Source organism: Loxodonta africana, chromosome 1 (assembly GCF_030014295.1).
Source record: "Loxodonta africana isolate mLoxAfr1 chromosome 1, mLoxAfr1.hap2, whole genome shotgun sequence".
NCBI lineage: Eukaryota > Metazoa > Chordata > Mammalia > Proboscidea > Elephantidae > Loxodonta > Loxodonta africana.
In genome coordinates this window covers 78,527,539-78,546,906 of record NC_087342.1, presented here as the reverse complement: position 1 = coordinate 78,546,906, position 19,368 = coordinate 78,527,539, and the positions used below count along the sequence as shown (strand labels likewise).

The following is a 19,368-nucleotide window of genomic DNA, read 5'->3' as shown; positions in this document are numbered from 1 at the left end:
AAGACAAAACGGCTAGAATTCATGGGGCAGAATAACCAAAGGGAAGAGAGCTGCACAGGGAGAACATTCCAGAGATCTACAGAGGGTTATATTTGAATCTTCAGCAGAGTAATGATTGGCCTCTGAATGTGAGGAAACTTCCTACAGCCAGAAAAAGAACTACAGGAAACAACATGTAAAGCAATTCCAAGAGCTCCGTTGGGACTAGAAGTAGCTCACATTCCCAACAGACACAGTACAGAATCTCTAACAACATAGGCCATCAAGTAGAGGGAAAGAAAGTTGTCTTTTTAGTGGAGCCAAATTAAAACTAGACTAAAGGCTACTCTAGTCCTACCTGGTAAAGTTTCAAATGAAACCTCAAAATGATTGAACTGTTCTCAAGTAATTTCACTGTTTCCTCAGGGCTGGGCAGGAGGTGGGGGGAAGGACTGAAAGACATTTCAAGGAATACACAAAGTAATACTGTCCTTGTTGTTAGGCACCATTGAGTTGGTTCCGATTCAAAGTGACCTTACCTACAACAGAATGAAACACTGCCCCATCCTCACAGCCATTGCTATGTTTGAACCAGTTTTTACAGCCATTGTGTCATTCTTTTTTTCACTGACCCTCTACTTCACCAAGCATGATATCCTTCTCAAGGGACTGGTCCCTTCTGATAACATGTCCAAAATACACGAAACGAAGTCTCACCATCCTCACTTCTTAGGAGCATTCTGGCTGTACTTTTTATAAGACAGATTTGTTCTTTCTTCTGGTAGTCCATGGTATAGTCAATATTCTTCACCAACATCATAATTCAAAGACATCAACTCTTCTTCAGTCTTCCTTGTTCATTGTTCATATTTCTCATACATATGAGGTGATTGAAAATACCACGACTTGTGTCAGGAGCACTTTTGTCCTCAAAGTGACGTCTTTGCTTTCTAACATTTTAAAAAGGTGTTTTGCAGCAGATTTGGCCAATGCAATAATACATTGCTTGATTTTTTGACTGCTGCTTCCATGGGCATTGATTGTAGATCCAAGTAAGATGAAATCCTTGACAACTTCAATATTTTCTCCACAAATCATGATGTTGAATGCCTTTGCATAGTCAATAAAACAGAGGCAAGCATCTTTCTGGTATTCTCTGCTTTCAGCCAAGATCCATCTGACATCAGCCATGATGTTTCTAGTTCCACCTCCTCTTCTGAATCTGGCTTGAATTTCTGACAGGTCCCTCTCAAAGTACAGCTGCAATCGTTTTTTAATTATCTTCAGCAAAATGTTACTTGCTTTTGGCATTAATATATTGTTCAATAACTTCCGCATTCTGTTGGATCACCTTTCTTTGGAATGGGCACAAAGATGGATATCTTCCAGATGGTTGCCCAGGTAACTGTCTTCCAAATTTCTTGGCATAGATGGTTGAGCACCTCCAGCTTTGCATCCGTTTGCTGAAACATCTCAAGTGGTATTCCATCAATTCCTAGAGCTTGTTTTTCTCCAATGCCTTCAGTGCAGCTTGGACATTCTTCAATATCATTAGTTCTCAATCATATGTTTGAACATCAACTAAATCTTTCTGGTACAGAGGCTCTGTGTATTCCTTCCATCTTCTTTTGATGCTTCCTGCATCATTCAATATTTTGCCCATAGAATCCTTCAAAATTGCAACTCAGGGCTTGAATTTTTTCTTCAGATCTTTCAGCTTGATAAATGCCAAGTGTGTTCATTCCTTTTGGTTTTCTAACTCCAGTTCTTTGGACATTTCATTATAATATTTTAACTTGTCTTCTCAAGCTGTCCTTTGAAATTTTCTGTTCGTCTCTTTTATGGCATCATTTCTTCTATTCATTTTAGCTATTTTATGTTCAAGAGTAAGTTTCAGAGTCTCTTCTGACATTTATTTTGCTCTTTTCTTTCTTTGCTGTCCTTTTAATGACCTTTTGCTTTCTTCATCTATATCCTTGATGTCATCACATAACTCACATGTCTTTGGTCATTAGTGTTCAGTGAGTCAAATTTATTCTTGAAATGGTCTCTACATTTAGGTGGGATACACTCAAGGTTGTAATTTGGCTCCTAGTAATGTAAATACTGTAATGTGACTACATCCCTTAGTAATGTAAAATTCACACTGCCTGGCATTCAATAAAAAATGCCAGGCATGCAAAGAAGCAGGAAGATATGACCCAAATTAAATACAAAAATCAGTCAACAAAACAGACCAAGAAATAACATATGATAGGTCAGTAAACAAGAATATTAAAACTGCTATTATAGATTTATTTTGTATGTCCAAGAAGGAAGAGGAAAGCATGAGCATGTTATAGAGAGATATGGAATATTACATTTTTTAAAAGGCTGCCTTAATTTACTAGTGCTGCTGTTATGAATTGAATTGTGTCCCCCTAAAATACATGTTGTAAATCCTAACCACTATTTGATGTCAATGGATTTGTTTTTTTGTTTGATGCCTATGATTATAATCCCATATGGGAGTGGGTTGTGTTTGGTATGTCAGTGAGGCAGGATTAGCATTGGGCAAATCTTGAGTCAATCTCTTTTGAGATATAAAGAGATTCAACAAGCAAACAAGAAGCAGAGATAAGGGAAGGGAGATGTGAAACCACATGAAGATCACCCAGGAGTAGAAGCTAACAGAGACAAGGATCTTCCTGCCGAGACAATGGAGAGAGAAAGCCTTCCCCTAGTATCAGCACCTTGAATTTGGACTTCTAGCCTCCTAAACAGTGAGAAAATGAATTTCTGTTTGTTAAAGCTATCTGCTTCTGGTATTTCTGTTACAGCAGCCCTAGATAACTGGGACAGAATCTGGTACCAAGAAATGGGGTGCTGCTCTAGCAAGATACCTAAAATGTGGAAGTAGTTTTGGAACTGAGTAATGGGTGGAGGCTGGAAGAGTTTTAAGATGCCTAATAGTAAAAGCCTAGATTGTCTTGAAAAGGCTGTTGGTAGAATTATGGACATCAAAGGCAATTCTGGTGAGGGCTCAGAAGGAAGTGAGGAGGAATATAGAGAAAGCCTCTATTGTCGGATAATACATATGGCACCAGCACCAGAATGTGGATGTTAAATGTGTTTCTGGTGAGGCTTTAAAAGAAAAAAAATGAACATGTGATTGGACAATGAAGGAAAGACCATGCTTTTTATGCAGTGGTGAAGAACTTATTTACATTATGTTCAAATGTTTGCTGGAATGTAGAACTTGAAAGTGATGAACTTGGATATCTGGCTGAAGAGATTTCTAAGCAAGATCTTAAAGGGGTCACATGGTTTCTCCTTGCTGCTTGCAGTAAAATGCTAGGGGAAAGAGATGGACTTAAATATGAACTGTGCAAAATGAAAACAAATCTTAAAGCTTTTTAAAATTCTGTTGTACAAACTAGAATTTTCATCAAGGACATGGATACACAATCTTTTGTTACAGAGATTAATCCTGTGACTGATGGGTCTAACCAACTGCCACAGTAGAAAACCCATCAGCATAGTCTGAAGCAGACAGAGAAAGAAGGGAAGGAAAGAACTCTGTTTGTCTCTTGGAATTCTACAGGCAGGGAACAGGCCAAAGGAGCTACATCTGTTGTCTTCCAAGAAAAGAAAAGGACCCTCCTTGGAGAATCTCTTAGATAAAAAGAAGTATCAGAAAGGGCACAGGAAGCAGAGGTGCCTTGGTCTCAAAGGGTGGGCCCACAGCCTCTGGGGTCTCAATGCGTGGGGCCATGGCCTCTGGAGTGGCAAAGGGCAGAGCCATGGCCTCGTGGGTTTCAAAGAATTGGTTCTTCACCAACTCTGTTCCAGAGCTTAGGGCTGCCATTCGTTTTGGCCTAGAGTTTGGGGCCAGCTCTCCAAAGCTGAGGTGAAAGGCTGCCATGCCCAAGGGACAAAAGAATGGGGCCTTTCAAGGCTGAAGGAGGGGTCACCACTCAGATGGACTAGGAGAACGGGGCCACCCAAAGCCAAGGGAGCAGAGTTGTCATCCCAGTGGGCCTAGAAGTTGGAGCTGAAGCCCAGGGCTGAGGACCCTCCACCCAGAATCCAAGGATATAGCCACCACCCAGAGTCTGGAGGGTAGGGCCTATGCCCCCATGTCCCAAAAGAACAAAGGAGTATTTTCGAGCCTTGAGAGCTAATGTCAATTGTTCTGGGTTTTGGACTTGCTTAGTGCCTATTATCCTCACTTTCCCTCCAATTTCTCCCATTTGTAATTGAAATGTTTACATTGTGTGCCTGTTCCAGCATTGTACTTAGGAAATAGATAACTTGTATTCTAGATTTCACAGGTTCACAGATAAAGAATTTTGTCCAAGGATGGAATACGCCTAAAGCCTCACCCATATTTGATACGTGTGATTCAGAAGATGAGATTTTGGTTGGTCTTGGAGTTGATTTAAGACTTTTGAGATGATGTCATGGGGTGAATGTGTTTTGCCCGTGGCAAGGACATGAATTTTTGGGGATCAAAAGATGGAATGTTATGGATTGAATTGTGTCTCTGACAAATACGTGCTGTAAATCCTAACCACTGTGGTTGTGGTTATAACGTGGTTTAGGCATAGGTTGCGTTGCTTACGTTAATGAGGCAGAATTAGAGTATATCTTGAGTCAATTTCTTTTGAGATATAAATAGATGAAATAAGGAAGCTAGAAGCAGAGATGGGTGAAGAGAGATGCCAAGCTACATGAAGATCACCCAGGAGCAGAAGCTAAAAGAGACAGTTATCTTCCTCCAGAGCCAACAGAGAGAGAAATCCTTCTTCTGGAGCCAGCACCCTTAATTTGGACTTCCAGCCTCCTATACTACGAGAAAATAAATGTCTGCTTTTAAAGCCATCCCCTTGTGGAATTTCTGTTATAGCAGCACTAGATAACTAAGACAGCTGCCATAAAGTAAATGCTACAAGTGGCAGTTTTGGAGGCTGAATGATGGTCTGAATTCAAAGCATGGCTCTAGGGGGAGGTCCTACCTTGTTGCATCCCCACATGTTCCTGGGTGTTCCTTGCATTCCTTGGCATCTTTCTTCACTATGTGTGTGTCTCCGTGTCTGTTCTTTTCTTTTTTATAACTCAAGAGTGATTAGGTTTAGGACTCACCCTAGTGGTTATGATCTAGTTAACATAACAAAGAAAACCCTATTTCTAAACAGGATTGTATCCACATGTTTAGAAGCCAGGAATTTGATATGTATTTATTATGCAGTTTAATCCATAGCAAAGATCTAATTGAATTTCTAGATGAAAATCGTGATGTCCGATATGAAAAAATACACCAGATATGTTTACCAGCAAATAAGATGCTATAGAAGAAAAGATGAATGAACTCGAAGACATAAAATAAAAACTATCCAAAATGAAACACGAGGAAAAAAAATTTTTTTTAAACCAGGAAGAACAAAGTATCAGTGAATCATGCAGTTTGTATTTGCATGCAGCATATAATTACAGACCATGAAGGAGAGGAAAAAAAGGATAGGATAGACAAAATATATGACAAAGGCTGAAATTTTTCCAAATTGTTGAGAACAATAAACACACAGGTCAGAGATGATGAATGCACCCCAAGCACAAGGATTATGAAGATAACACCAAGGCACATCATAATCAAATCGGTAAAAACCAGTAATAAAGAATAAATATTGACTTCTATTTCTCAAAAGATGAAGTTACAGGGACTGGATTGACCCTCCCGCCTGAAACAACCAAAATGCAGACAAAATATAGGAAATACAGGTTTTCAAGACACTGCAAATGAAGCAATGAAGGAGAATATTCCTAAAAAGATAGGAAGCAAATGAGGTGATCCCCATGATTGTCCAGCTTAATACCTTGAGAAAGTTTCCAGAATGCATCACAAGGAGGTGAAAGCCAAGCAGAACTTGACTGACTCACTCAGATAAGGAGATGGAGTTGATTGAGAGTACTGGGAGAAAACAGCAGCTAGAGTTTACAGGACAGAGTAGTAGAGAGCAGAGAGCTGTCTGAAGACAGAACTCTGCAGGTCTGTAGAGGGTGCCCCTTGAGTAGTCACAAAGTACTGATCAACATGAGAAAACAACCTGAGTTCTGGGAAAGGCCAGGACCATCAAAGAGGATCAAAGGGAACAGTGACCAACATTCAGACAGGTCTGGAAATATGCCTGTTTCTGCCAGTTAAACTGAAAAATCGTATAACTGTAGGGGCATTGGGTAGGGTATTCAGAAGGGTTTTGTATCAATAGTAGGGGAAATTTACACTTGAATGTCAATTACACCACAACAAAGTTGTGATACAATTTTTAAATTAAAAAAATGAAATACCACTTTACTAAAATTTCTAATATTAAAGACTGGTAAGAGCAGGAACCCTTATATAATGCTGGTGTGAATAGAGAATGATATTACTACTTTGGAAAGCAATATACCAGTGTCTTATAACACTGAACATGTATCTACACTATAACCCAGTAATTCCTTTCACAAGCAAAATAAGAACTCATGTCCACAAGAAGCTTGTGAAAGCATGTTAATAGAAGCTTTGCTGATAATAGTCAAAGACAGGTAACAATCCAAATGCCCACTGACAAAACTTTGTATGATAATACACTGAAATTCTACTCACAAAGTAAGATAATGATACAGTCTCAGGGAGCATCTAGTTCAACTGGCACAACATAGTTTGTAAAGAAAGTGTTCTACATTCTACTTTGGTAAGCACACTCCGAGGTCTTAAAAGCTTGTGAGCAGCCATCTAAGATACCTCACTGGTCTCACACCATCTGGAGCAGGGGAAAATGAAGAAAACTAAAGACACAAGGGAAAGATTAGTCCAAAGCACTAATGGACCACAACTATCACAGCCTCCACCAAACTGAGTCCAGCACAACTAGATGGCTCCCAGCTACCACCACCAAATGCTCTGACTGGGATCACAATAGAGGGTCCCAGACAGGGCTGGAGAAAAATGTAGGACAAAAAAAGACCATATTTACTGGTCTGAATGAGACTGGAGAAACCCTGAGAATATGGCCCTGAGACACCCTTTCATCTCTGTAATGCAGTCACTGCTGAGGTTCACCCTTCAGCCAAAGATTAGACAGGCCCATAAAACAAAAGGATACTGAAGGGGCACAACAACTTAGGCGCAAGGAAGAGAAGGCAAGAGGGGACAGGAAAGCTGGCAATAGGGAACCCAAGGTTGAGAAGGGAGAGTGTTGACATGTCATGGGGTTGATAACAAAAGTCACAAAACAATATGTGTACTTAACTGTTTAATGAGAACCTAGTTTGTTCTGTAAACTTTCATCTAAGGTACAATAATTAAAAGAAAAGAAAAGAAATAGTGATACAGACTACAATGTGGATGAATCTCAAAAATGTTATACCATTAAAAAAAAAAAAAACCCAGCGCCATCCAGTCGATTCTGACTCATGGCCACCCTATATGACAGAGTAGAACTGCCCCGTATAGTTTCCAAGGAGCGCCTGGCGAATTCGAAATGCCGACCCTTTGACTAGCAGCGGTAGCAGTTAAGCACTAGGTCACCAAGGTTTCCATTATATCATTATGTAAAGTAAAAGAAGCAAGAATCAAAACAAAACATTATCTCTCTTTCTCTCTCTCCACACCCTCATCCCACTTCCCATACTTGTTTCCAATCTATTTCTATTTAACATATTTTTTATATGTCTATGATATAAGCCCTATAAGGGCAGAGTTCGTGAATATCTTGATTGCCATTGCGTTCTTAGTGTACAGTGCCAGGTCCACAGTAGTCACTCAATATCTCCATTAAATTAATGTATAAACACAAACAAATATTCGTTTAACCCATAAGGGGCCTCAGCCCTAATGGCTATCAAATTATGAAAATAAAAACTGTGACGGCAGTGCTAAATAGTCAAACCTGATACTGGAAAAAAAAAAAAAAAACCTTCCTTAGCATAGGCAGTGTGCTGGGGGCCAGCCTCAGCAATGAACAGGGTTACCAGAGGAGGGGTAGAGTTCGGCGAAAAAAGAATGAGAGGTAGTGTGTCTTATATTTTCATTTTGCAGAAGAAGAAGCCTCTGCTCTTTATTTTTTACATGGTCTTTTATATCATAAGCTTACAAAAGCATAACATCGCATGATCAACAAAGGGGCAGTATAAGATATAATCATAAACATTATTTCCCAGAGACATAATTTTCCAAGTGACACATAGTACAGTTCCGCATACACACACAAATACAATGAGCTTTTGTTTAGTTGATTTAGAGTAACAATTGACTTCACACTGCTTTACACTTATGCTTAATCTTGCAATACCTTCCACAGTTTTTATAATAATTAATCTTTTTGCAAAACCATTGCCACATAGGCTTTGTCCATCTTGTCCAGGGTGGCCAAGTTCTTGAAGTCCAGCCACTTTGGGTTACATTATATTGTCCACGATTATGCCAAGGACAATTCGCCCAATCTCTATACCCAAAGACCAGTCAAGCGCAGCAGTGAGCGGGGTAGACGAGAAGGTTGACCTGTAATTGGCTGAGAAATTGGCTGAGAGAACTCACTGCCTTTTGTTTTTCCACTTTTATGGGATCATGTGTGGGTGGTGGTTTAATCACAAAAGGGCCTCGGTAAATACCAGGATTCCACCATCCTGTTTTTGTTTTCCATAGTCGAGCTATTCGTTTTGCCCCTAAGACAACTTCATGTTGATTCTCAGGTAATACACGGGCTGTCCCTACCCGGGATTTCACCAGGGGATTATGAGTAGGACGCCCCCCTCCAAAGGTCCCTGAATCTATAATGGAATTTTATGCTTATACATTCTGCTATACACAGGCTGAAAATGAAACAGAAACATAACACAGATGACAGAGATATTCCTGACTTTTCAGGAATTCTTCGATGTTTATGCTAGGGACAGTGGGTGCAGAGGGGCCGCCCTTGCAGCCTGGCTCCTCCTGACTTTTCAGGAATTCTTCGATGTTTATGCTGGGGGCAGTGGGTGCAGAGAGGCTGCCCTTGCAGCCTGGCTCCTCCTGACTTTTCAGGGATTCTTTGATGTTTATGCTGGGGGCAGTGGGTGCAGAGGGGCCGCCCTTGCAGCCTGGCTCCTCCTGACTTTTCAGGAATTCTTCGATGTTTATGCTGGGGGCAGTGGGTGCAGAGAGGCTGCCCTTGCAGCCTGGCTCCCAGCAGCAGTGGGTGGAAAAAAGGACCGCAGATGCAAGAATACTTTGGAAAAAGAGGAGGAGAAACCTGCAAAGAAGAAAACGAAGCAGGAAGAAGAAAAAGAGGGAGAATTCCTTAATATAAAGAAGAAAAAATGTTTACTACTTAAAAGAAAGAGATCATTGCTTTGTATGGAGCTAGATAATAGTGAACCTATCAAAACAGAATGGACAAACCCCTACATAAGGAAAAGCATACAAATACCTCTGAGATTTGAAATTTTGATCTCTCAGTCCCTGAAGCAGAAGCATAACAAGGGGGAGGGGTCTTTTTCTACTGCCACAACTTCAAAGGAATTGGATACAGTCATTCCTTGCCTTCAAGAAGATTAGAAGTATCTGCACATTGACTTCCATTCATTCAATTAAGGATAATTATTGACCTTTTGTTGTCCTTAGATAATCACTTGATTAAATGTGATGATGATGTGGTCCCTGACCCTAAGGAGTTGAGAATGGAGGAGGCCAGAAGGTAAATGCATCAAAATGCACAAGACTGCTAATTGGGAGAAACACTAACACTTCTCTGGACTTGCCAGCTGTAGGGTGAAGCCATTTTTCAAGATATGGAATTTAGGAAAAGAGCACAATAGAAAAAAAATGTTATTTTCACTTTGCACATTTTGGTATTAAGGTGCTTTCTGGATTTTTCAGGGGAAGGCATTCTGGACTTATAGATACAACTTGCAATACACAGATAACACAATCTTGCTTGCTGAAAGTGAAGAGGACTTGAAGCACTTAATGATGAAGATCAAAGGTTACAGGCTTCAGTATGGACTACACCTCAACATAAAGAAAACAAAAACCCTCACAACTGGACCAATAAGCAACATCATGATAAATGGAGGAAAATATTGAAATTGTCAAGAATTTCATTTTTCTTGGACCCACAATCAAAGCCCATGGAAGCAACAGTCAAGAAATCAAATAATGTATTCCACTGGGCAAAACTGCTGCAAAAGACCCCTTTCAAGTGTTAAAAAGCAAAGATGTCACTTTGAGGACTAAGGTGTGCCTGACCCAAGCCATGGTATTTTCAGTTGCCTCATATCCATGCCAAAGCTGGACAACGACAAAGAATTGATGCCTTTGAATTATGGTCTTGGTAATATTGGATATACCACTGACTGCCAAAAGAAGGAACAAATCTGTCTTGGAAGAAGTACAGTCAGAATGTTTCTTAGAAGCAAGGATAGTAAGATTCTGCCTTCTGTACTTTCGACATGTTAGCAGGAGGACAAGTGCATAGAGCAAGATAACATGCTTGGTAAAGCGGAGGGGGAGCAAATATTTGAGGAATACCCTCAAAGAGATGGGTTGACACAGTGGTTAGCAACAATTATGAGGATGGGTCCGGACTGGGAGATGTTTCCTTCTGCTGTTCATAGGGTTACTATGAGTCCAAACAGACTCAAGGGCACCTAACAACGCTTAACAGATTGATGGTTAGAAAGGCAGGGCTGGGTATAGAAAGTGAAGAGAGAGACTGACTAACAGCAGATTTATGGCACTTATAAACATGAGTAGAACAAGATGTCCGAGAGAGACTATGTAGAGTGGCCTCTGCAAGAAACAAACCTAGCGAGGAAGAGAATGAAGACAAAAGTTCATCCTGAGACTGTCCGTGGAGTGGTTTAAAAAAAGAAGAAGAAGAAGAAGAAAAGCAGGCATTTGGATGGGGAGTAGATCTTGGAGAAGACTGACCAGAAAAGGAGGAACCTGAGAGCTGAAAACTGTATCATTTAGTCTAGAATTCAGTTAACTTTCTTGAGCGTAGCCTCAAGAAAAGAAAAGGATCCAGTTTAAAGATTATAGAAATGGTGGAGTTAACAGAATGGACTTTCTACTAACCAAAAAAAAAAAAAAAGCTTTTCAAAGAACTACATAAAATGGGTATCGTATTTCCTGGTGTATCATATTTCCTGGTGTATCGTAAACACGAAGGTAGCTATAGCCTGGGGGTGTAGCTCAGTGGTAGAGCGCATGCTTTGCATGTATGAGGTCCCGGGTTCGATCCCCGGCATCTCCACGGGTACTGTGCCTTTTTGATCTCCAATACGCTTTCTGCTGTAAATTTTTGATCTCCAACAAGCTTTCTACCGGAACATCGACTATATGGAATTGGCTCTCCTGCTTTTCCACTTTTTGTTATCCCTCCCCCCAACACCACCACTACCACTAATTTCTTGCTCGACTGAAATGTAAACATGGCTGCTACGACAGCAAAAGGAAAAAATAAGAGAAGAACAATCTTAGCCACATCCCCTAATGCCATCACCTAGTCTACCATTTTGCAATACTACCGAAAAGAAACAAGACAAACGAAAAGAAACCCGGTAGGGTTTCTCATGAGGAACCTGTACATTGATCAAGAGGCAGTTGTTTGGATAGTACAACGGGACATTGCATGGTTTAAAGTCAGGAAAAGCGTGCGTCAGAGTTGTATTCTTTCACCATACTTTTTAATCTGTTTGCTGAGCAAATAATCTAAGAAGCGGGACTCTGAAAAAGAATGGGGCATCAAGATTGGAGGAAGACTCATTAACAACCTGTGTTATCTATTATAAGAACTCAAGAAATAGTTTAAACACAGAAGAAAATATTCTTTGATGGTTAGGAGGGGAGGGAGGGAAAGGGGTATTCACTAATTAGATGGTAGACAAGAACTACTTTAGGTGACGGGAAAGACAACACACAATACAGGAGAGGTCAGCACAACTGGACTAAACCAAAAGCAAAGATGTTTCCTGAATACAACCGAATGCTTCGAAGCCAGAGTAGCAGGGGCCGGAGTCTGGGGGCCATGGTTTCAGGGGACATCTAGGTCAATAAAAAAAAGGTCAATGGGCATAACAAAATCTATTAAGAAAATATCCTGCATCCCACTTCGGTGAATGGCGGCTGGGGTCTTAAATGCTAGCAAGGAGCCATCTAAGATGCATCAATTGGTCTCAACCCACCTGGATCAAAGGAAAATGAAGAACACCAAAGACACAAGGTAATTATGAGCCCAAGAGACAGAAAGGGCCACATAAACCAGAGACTACATCAGCCTGAGACCAGAAGAACTAGGCGGTGCCTGGCTACAACCGATGACTGCCCTGACAGGGAACACAACAGAGAATCCCTGATGGAGCAGGAGAGCAGTAGGATGCAGACCTCAAATTCTTGTGAAAAGACCAGACTTAATGGTCTGACTGAGACTAGAAGGACGCTGGGGGTCATGGTCCCCAGACCTTCTGTTAGCCTAAGACTGGAACCATTCCTGAAGCCAACTCTCCAGACAGGGCTTGGACTGGACTACAAGACAGAAAATAATCCTGGTAGGAGTGATCTTCTTGGCTCCAGTAGACACACAAGATTATGTGGGCAGGTTCTGTCTGGAGGGGAGATGAGAAGGCAGAGGGAGACAAGAGCTGGCTGAATGCACATGGGGAATACAGGGTGGAGAGGAGGAGTGTGCTGTTTCATTAGGGGGAGAGCAACTAGGAGTACATAACAAGGTGTACATAAATTTTTATATTAAAAATAAAACCTGTGTATGCAGGTTACACAACTTCGCATGCTGCAAGTGAAGACTTGAAGCACTTACTGATGAAGATCAAAGACCACTGCCTTCAGTATGGATTACACCTCAACATAAAGAAAACAAAAATCCTCAAAACTGGAACAATAAGCAACATCATGATAAACAAAGAAAAGATTGGAGTTGTCAAGGATTTCACTTTACTTGGACCCACAATCAACATCCATGGAAACAGCAGACAAGAAATCAAAAGATGCATTGCATTGGGCAAATAAGCTGCAAAAGACCTCTTTAAAGTGTTAAAAAGCAAAGATGTCACCTTGAGGACTAAGTTGCCCCTGACCCAAGCCAGGGTGTTTTTAAACGCCTCACATGCATGTGAAAGCTGGACAATGAATAAGAAGACCGAACTTTTTTTTTTTTTTTAATAATTTTTATTGAGCTTTAAGTGAACGTTTACATATCAAGTCAGTCTGTCACATATAAGCTTATATACACCTTACTCCATACTCCCACTTACTCTCCCCCTAATGAGTCAGCCCTTCCAGACTCTCCTTTCGTGACAATTTTGCCAGTTTCTAACCCTCTCTACTCTCCCATCTCCCCTCCAGACAAGGAAATTGCCAGGGGCCAGCCTCAGCAATGAACAGGGTCACCAGAGGAGGGGTAGAGTTCGGCGAAAAAGAACGAGCGGTAGTGTGTCTTATATTTTCATTTTGCAGAAAAAGAAGCCTCTCTCTGCTCTTTATTTTTTACATGGTCTTTTATATCATAAGCTTACAAAAGCATAACATCGCATGATCAATAAAGGGGCAGTACAAGATATAATCATAAACATCATTTCCCAGAGACATAATTTTCCAAGTGACACATAGTACAGTTCCGCATACATACACAAGTACAATGAGTTTTTTGTTTAATTGAAGAGAATATTTTGTTGATATATTTTTACACAAAGTAACAATTAACTTCATACTGCTTTACACTTTATGCTTAATCTTGCAATTCTTTCCACAGTTTTTATAATAATTAATCTTTTTGCAAAAACTGTTGCCACATAGGCTTTGTCCATTTTGTCCAGGGTGGCCAAATTCTTGTAGTCCAGCCACTTTGGGTTACGTCATATTGTCCATGATTATGCCAAGGACAATTAGCCCAATCTCTATACCCAAAGACCAGTCAAGCGCAGCAGTGAGCGGGGTAGACGAGAAGGTTGATCTGTAATTGGCTGAGAAATTGGCTGAGAGAACTCACTGCCTTTTGTTTTTCCACTTTTATGGGGTCATGTGTGGGTGGTGGTTTAATCACAAAAAGGGCCTTGGTAAATACCAGGATTTCACCATCCTATTCTTGTTTTCCATAGTCGAGCTATTTGTTTTTCCCCTAAGACAACTTCATGTTGATCCCCAAGTAATACACGGGCTGTCCCTACCCGAGATTTCACCAGGGGATTATGAGTAGGACGCCCCCCGTCCAAAGGTCCCTAAATCTATAATGGAATTTTATGCTTATACATTCTGCTATACACAGGCTGAAAATGAAATAGAAACATAACACAGATGACAGAGATATTCCTGACTTTTCAGGAATTCTTCGATGTTTATGCTAGGGGCAGTGGGTGCAGAGGGGCCGCCCTTGCAGCCTGGCTCTTCCTGACTTTTCAGGAATTCTTCAATGTTTATGCTGGGGGCAGTGGGTGCAGAGAGGCTGCCCTTGCAGCCTGGCTCCTCCTGACTTTTCAGGGATTCTTCAATGTTTATGCTGGGGGCAGTGGGTGCAGAGGGGCCGCCCTTGCAGCCTGGCTCCCAGCAGGAAATGCCAACACAGTGTCAAGTGTCCACCTGATACAAGTAGCCCACTCTTCATCAGCATCTCTCTCCTACCCATTGTCCAGTCCCTTCCACGTCTGATGAGTTGTCTTCGGGAATGGTTCCTGTCCTGGGCCAACAGAAGGTTTGGGGACCATGACCGCTGGGATTCCTCCAGGCTCAGTCAGACCATTAAGTCTGGTCTTTTTATGAGAATTTGGGGTCTGCATCCCACTGTTCTCCTGCTCCCTCAGGGGTTCTCTGTTGTGTTCCCTGTCAGGGCAGTCATCGGTTGTGGCCGGGCACCATCTAGTTCTTCTGGTCTCAGGATGATGTAAGTCTCTGGTTCATGTGGCCCTTTCTGTCTCTTGGGCTCATAGTTATCGTGTGACCTTGGTGTTCTTCATTCTCCTTTCATCCAGGTGGGTTGAGACCAATTGATGCATCTTAGATGGCAGCTTGTTAGCATTTAAGACTCCAGACGCCACATTTCAAAGTGGGAAGCAGAATGTTTTCATAATAGAATTATTTTGCCAATTGACTTAGAAGTGCCCTTAAGCCATAGTCCCCAAACCCCTGCCCTTGCTCCGCTGACCTTTGAAGCATTCAATTTATCCCGGAAACTTCTTTGCTTTTGGTCCAGTCCAGTTGAGCTGACCTTCTGTGTATTGAGTATTGTCCTTCCCTTCACCTAAAGCAGTTCTTATCTACTAACGAATCAGTAAATAACCCTCTCCCACCCTAGCTCCTTCCCCCTCTCCTAACCACAAAAGTATGTGTTCTTCTCAGTTTATACTATTTCTCAAGATCTTATAATAGTGGTCTTATACAATATTTGTCCTTTTGCGTCTGACTAATTTCACTCAGCAGAATGTCTTCCAGGTTCCTCCATGTTATGAAATGTTTCATAGAATTGTCACTGTTCTTTATCGATGCGTAGTATTCCATTATGTGAATATACCACAATTTATTTACCCATTCATCCGTTAATGGACACCTTGGTTGCTTCCAGCTTTTTGCTATTGTAAACAGAGCTGCAATAAACATGGGTGTGCATATATCTGTTTGTGTGAAGGCTCTTATTTCTCTAGGGTATATTCCAAGGAGTGGGATTTCTGGGTTGTATGGTAGTTCTATTTCTAACTGTTTAAGATAATGCCAGATAGATTTCTAAAGTGGTTGTACCATTTGACATTCCCACCAGCAGTGTATAAGAGTTCCAATCTCTCCGCAGCCTCTCCAACATTGATTATTTTGTGTTTTTTGGATTAATGCCAGCCTTGTTGGAGTGAGATGGAATCTCATCGTAGTTTTAATTTGCATTTCTCTAATGGCTAATGATCGAGAGCATTTTTCTCATGTATCTGTTAGCTGCCTGAATATCTTCTTTAGTGAAGTGCGTGTTCATATCCTTCGCCCATTTTTTGATTGGGTTGTTTGTCTTTTTGTGGTTGAGTTTTAACAGACTCATATAGATTTTAGAGATCAGGCGCTGGTCGGAGATGTCATAGCTGAAAATTCTTTCCCAATCTGTAGGGGAAGACCGAACTTTTTTGACGCCTTTGAGTTGTGGCGTTGGAGAAGAATGTTGAATATACCAAGGACTGCCAAAAGAACAAACAAATCTGTCTTGGCAGAAGTACAACCAGAATGCTCCTTAGAAGCAAGAATGGTGAGGCTACATCTCACGTACTTTGGACATGTTATCAGGAGGGATCAGTCCGTAGAGATGGACATTGAGTTTGGAGAAGTAGAGGTCATCAATGAAGAGAAAGACCCTCAATGAGATGGATTGACACAGTGGCTGCAATAATGGGCTCAAGCATAACAACTATGAGGATGGTGTAGGACTGGGCAGTGTTTCGTTCTGTTGCACATAGGGTCACTAAGAGTCAGATCTGACTCAACAGCAACTAACAACAACACCAAGCTATAAGAAAGCTCAAACTTTCACCATGGAGAGAGAAAGACTAAGATAAAGCCATATAGAGTGGCACTGATAACGCTAGTGACATGAGTGAAGACTTCTTGAACCTTTGAGCTTAATCCAGCTACTAGCTGAATGCAGAGCAGTAAACAATCCCAGTTGATATCTGAGGAGCAGAAATGTCCAGCCATGCCCTGCCCAAATTTCTGACCCAGAGAATTGCCAGCAAATGAAATGGGTGGTTTTTTAAAGCCACTAAATTTTGGAATAGTTTGATATATAACATTAGATACTAAAACAGTCCCAGATTAGCAAAGGTTACAGATGGGCGAGGAGAGATTATACTCTACCAATTTAGCAATTACAGCAAGAGCACTTCATGAAATTTAATCAAGGTGAATACATGTCTAAATTTCCAGGCCGCCTCTACAGTTACTCATCTCGTTGTATTTCATTTTCCATCAAATATAGTTAACTGATTCTTTTTTTATCTTTTCTCCCCACTAGGACCTAAACTTTCTGACGAAGTGTGCATGCCACTCCTTGTATTTTTCTGCACCATCTCTTGTGTCTTGCTAGCAGTTTTATAGGCAGAGAGAAAGGAAGTCGAAAGGAAGAGACCTGGAGACAGAGTAGTCCAACCTGGGACTCTCCCTTGTGGTGGAATGGAACCTCTCTGGTAGCCTGTAGGTGAGTAGAACTTTGAGTGGGCTGATTGGACTGGGAAACAGGAATAGGACCTTACAGTCTAGCAATTTGGTTGTTTTTCTCATGGCCTAGCTGCAAAAAAAAAAAAAAAAAAGGATTCGGTCTAGTATTTTCTGAACTGAAAACCAAAACCCATTGCTGTCAAGTCGATTTCAACTCATAGTGACCCCAAAGGACAGAGTAGAGCTGCCCCCATAGGGTTTCAAAGGATCACCTGGTGAATCCAAACTGCCAACCTTTTTGGTTAGCAGCCATAACTCTTGGCCACTACGCCAACAGAGTTTCTTTTTCTGAAACAGCGAAGTTAAATACAGTAGAGCAGACTTGATGCTACTAACTATTAAGCCCTAGAATACCCAGAAACCAGAGTGGTTACCAGTTACAGAGAAATTACTGAAGTATAGAGGATTTCCTGGTTGTATAGCTTAGTGGTAGAGCACAGCCTAAACATGCAAGAAAGGCCAGCTAATCCCAGGCTCCTTCATTATTGTTTTTTCTTTTCCCTTCAGTGCTGTATTTCAATAACATATCTAACTTCTCTTCATTATTAAAATGCCTTTAATCACTTTTATTCCCTGCTCACATCCGAAATAAATCTATCATCCAACTGATTGCCTCTAGAACTGATCTGTCTCGACTCTGTGGCCTGGCCGCTACCAGCCTGACTGCATCAGCCCAAGTAAGACAAGGAGGAATGACAGGGAGGGAAAGACCTGGCTTACTCAAGATCTCCAGAAAGGGGAGGAACACATATGCCACCACCACATAAGTGAGTCCATGTTTCTTTAGTTCCATTTCACAGTTTACTGAGGAACAGGAAAGAAAAAAGAAGGACAGAAAGAAAAGAAAAATTAAGAGGCTAAGACAAGGGTATCTCTCAAGGAATGCAGTGTTTTCCAAACTCCAAAGTGCCAGTGAAGGTAGAGACGTGGTCGACATTTGGGAAAGCTCTCAAGGAAAGGTCTAGACAAAAAGGTCTGTAAGTTTTGTCAGAACAATTCTTGTTCCTGCAGCAAGTCCCCCAACAACAAACACTCCCCTGCACTCGCTTTCTCAAGGAGATTTTCTAGAAATCTAAGGCAAGGAGAATTGGAATTACACTTCTTCCACCTTCCTCGTCTTTCCCAATAAACACTTTTGCTCAGTATATTTTTCAGCCTTTAAATGAAAAACTGCCTGAAATAGTTCCATCAATATCATATGGAGAGTCCTGATAAAGAAGTAGCGTTAGGCTTTAGACTGAAAACGGAGATCTACACGTTGAGCTGAAGGCAGCCCAGCGAGAGAACAGCCGTTACATCTCCTCTTTCCTGGCCAATTCAACTCTATCTGCTTTGCAGTATTGAGGACCCGTGTTCATTCTCCTACCTGGGGGAGTGGGGGGGTGGGAAACAGTTATTTAAAATTGATGGAATCTTGTAAAAGTTTTCGGTTGTTCGTTTGCTTTTTTCCTAAACTCCTTTGTGTACACCATCCTCAAACAAGGTCTATAGGTGGAAGTGTGAAACCAGAACTGAAAGCAACCGCAGAACGTGTGAGGTGTGAGCCAGCCCTGAGTCGGCTGGAAAGTGAATGCTGGCGGGGCATCTGACGCAACTTGATACGGAGTGCAACTCTTCGGTTCAGCTACAGCTGACGACTTCCTCTGGACTTCCTCAGGCACTTCATTTGAGCTAGTATGGCTGGAGATTTGTGTTGGAAATCTGTGATTTTCCTGGTGGAGTCAAGTAACTTTCACCCAGTTTCCTGGCGAGTAGACTTTAGAGCAGACTAACAAATTCTACTCTGTGCTATAGGGTCTCCATGTGTTCGAATCTACTCGACGGCAAAGGCTTTTTTGTTTTTGCTTTTTTTTTAACAGGAATGGGAAGGTCCCAGGATCACAAAAGTGTCATTGGGACTGCAATCCAGTTGCCCTTCTCCGTATGAAGCCACTAGAGTGCATCCAGTTTAGAAAAGTCGCAAAGGGTGAGATTAAATCCAGCGGATTTTCTCCAACTACCTTTTTACCAGAAAACAAAACCAATAGAAAACACAGCTGAAAATTTATAAACGTTTCCAAAGATCAAAACAACTAGTTCGGGGGTGTAGCTCAGTGGTAGAGCGCGTGCTTCGCATGTACGAAGTCCCGGGTTCAATCCCCGGTGCCTCCAGCTGGGTTTTTCGTAACCTCATTCTTTCCATGTTATTC

The 19,368-nt window shown here is 41.4% G+C and overlaps 2 non-coding genes and 1 pseudogene across 2 annotated transcripts; 2 read left to right on the top strand and 1 right to left on the bottom strand.

Moving 5' to 3' along the window:
* The window catches only part of LOC100660430 (etoposide-induced protein 2.4 homolog), a 253,196-nt pseudogene that overhangs the window by 214,247 nt on the left and 19,581 nt on the right, over positions 1–19,368 (bottom strand).
* TRNAA-UGC (transfer RNA alanine (anticodon UGC)) lies at positions 11,166–11,237 on the top strand. Its single transcript has one exon. It is a non-coding gene; the product is annotated as a tRNA-Ala (tRNA).
* TRNAA-CGC (transfer RNA alanine (anticodon CGC)) lies at positions 19,259–19,330 on the top strand. Its single transcript has one exon. It is a non-coding gene; the product is annotated as a tRNA-Ala (tRNA).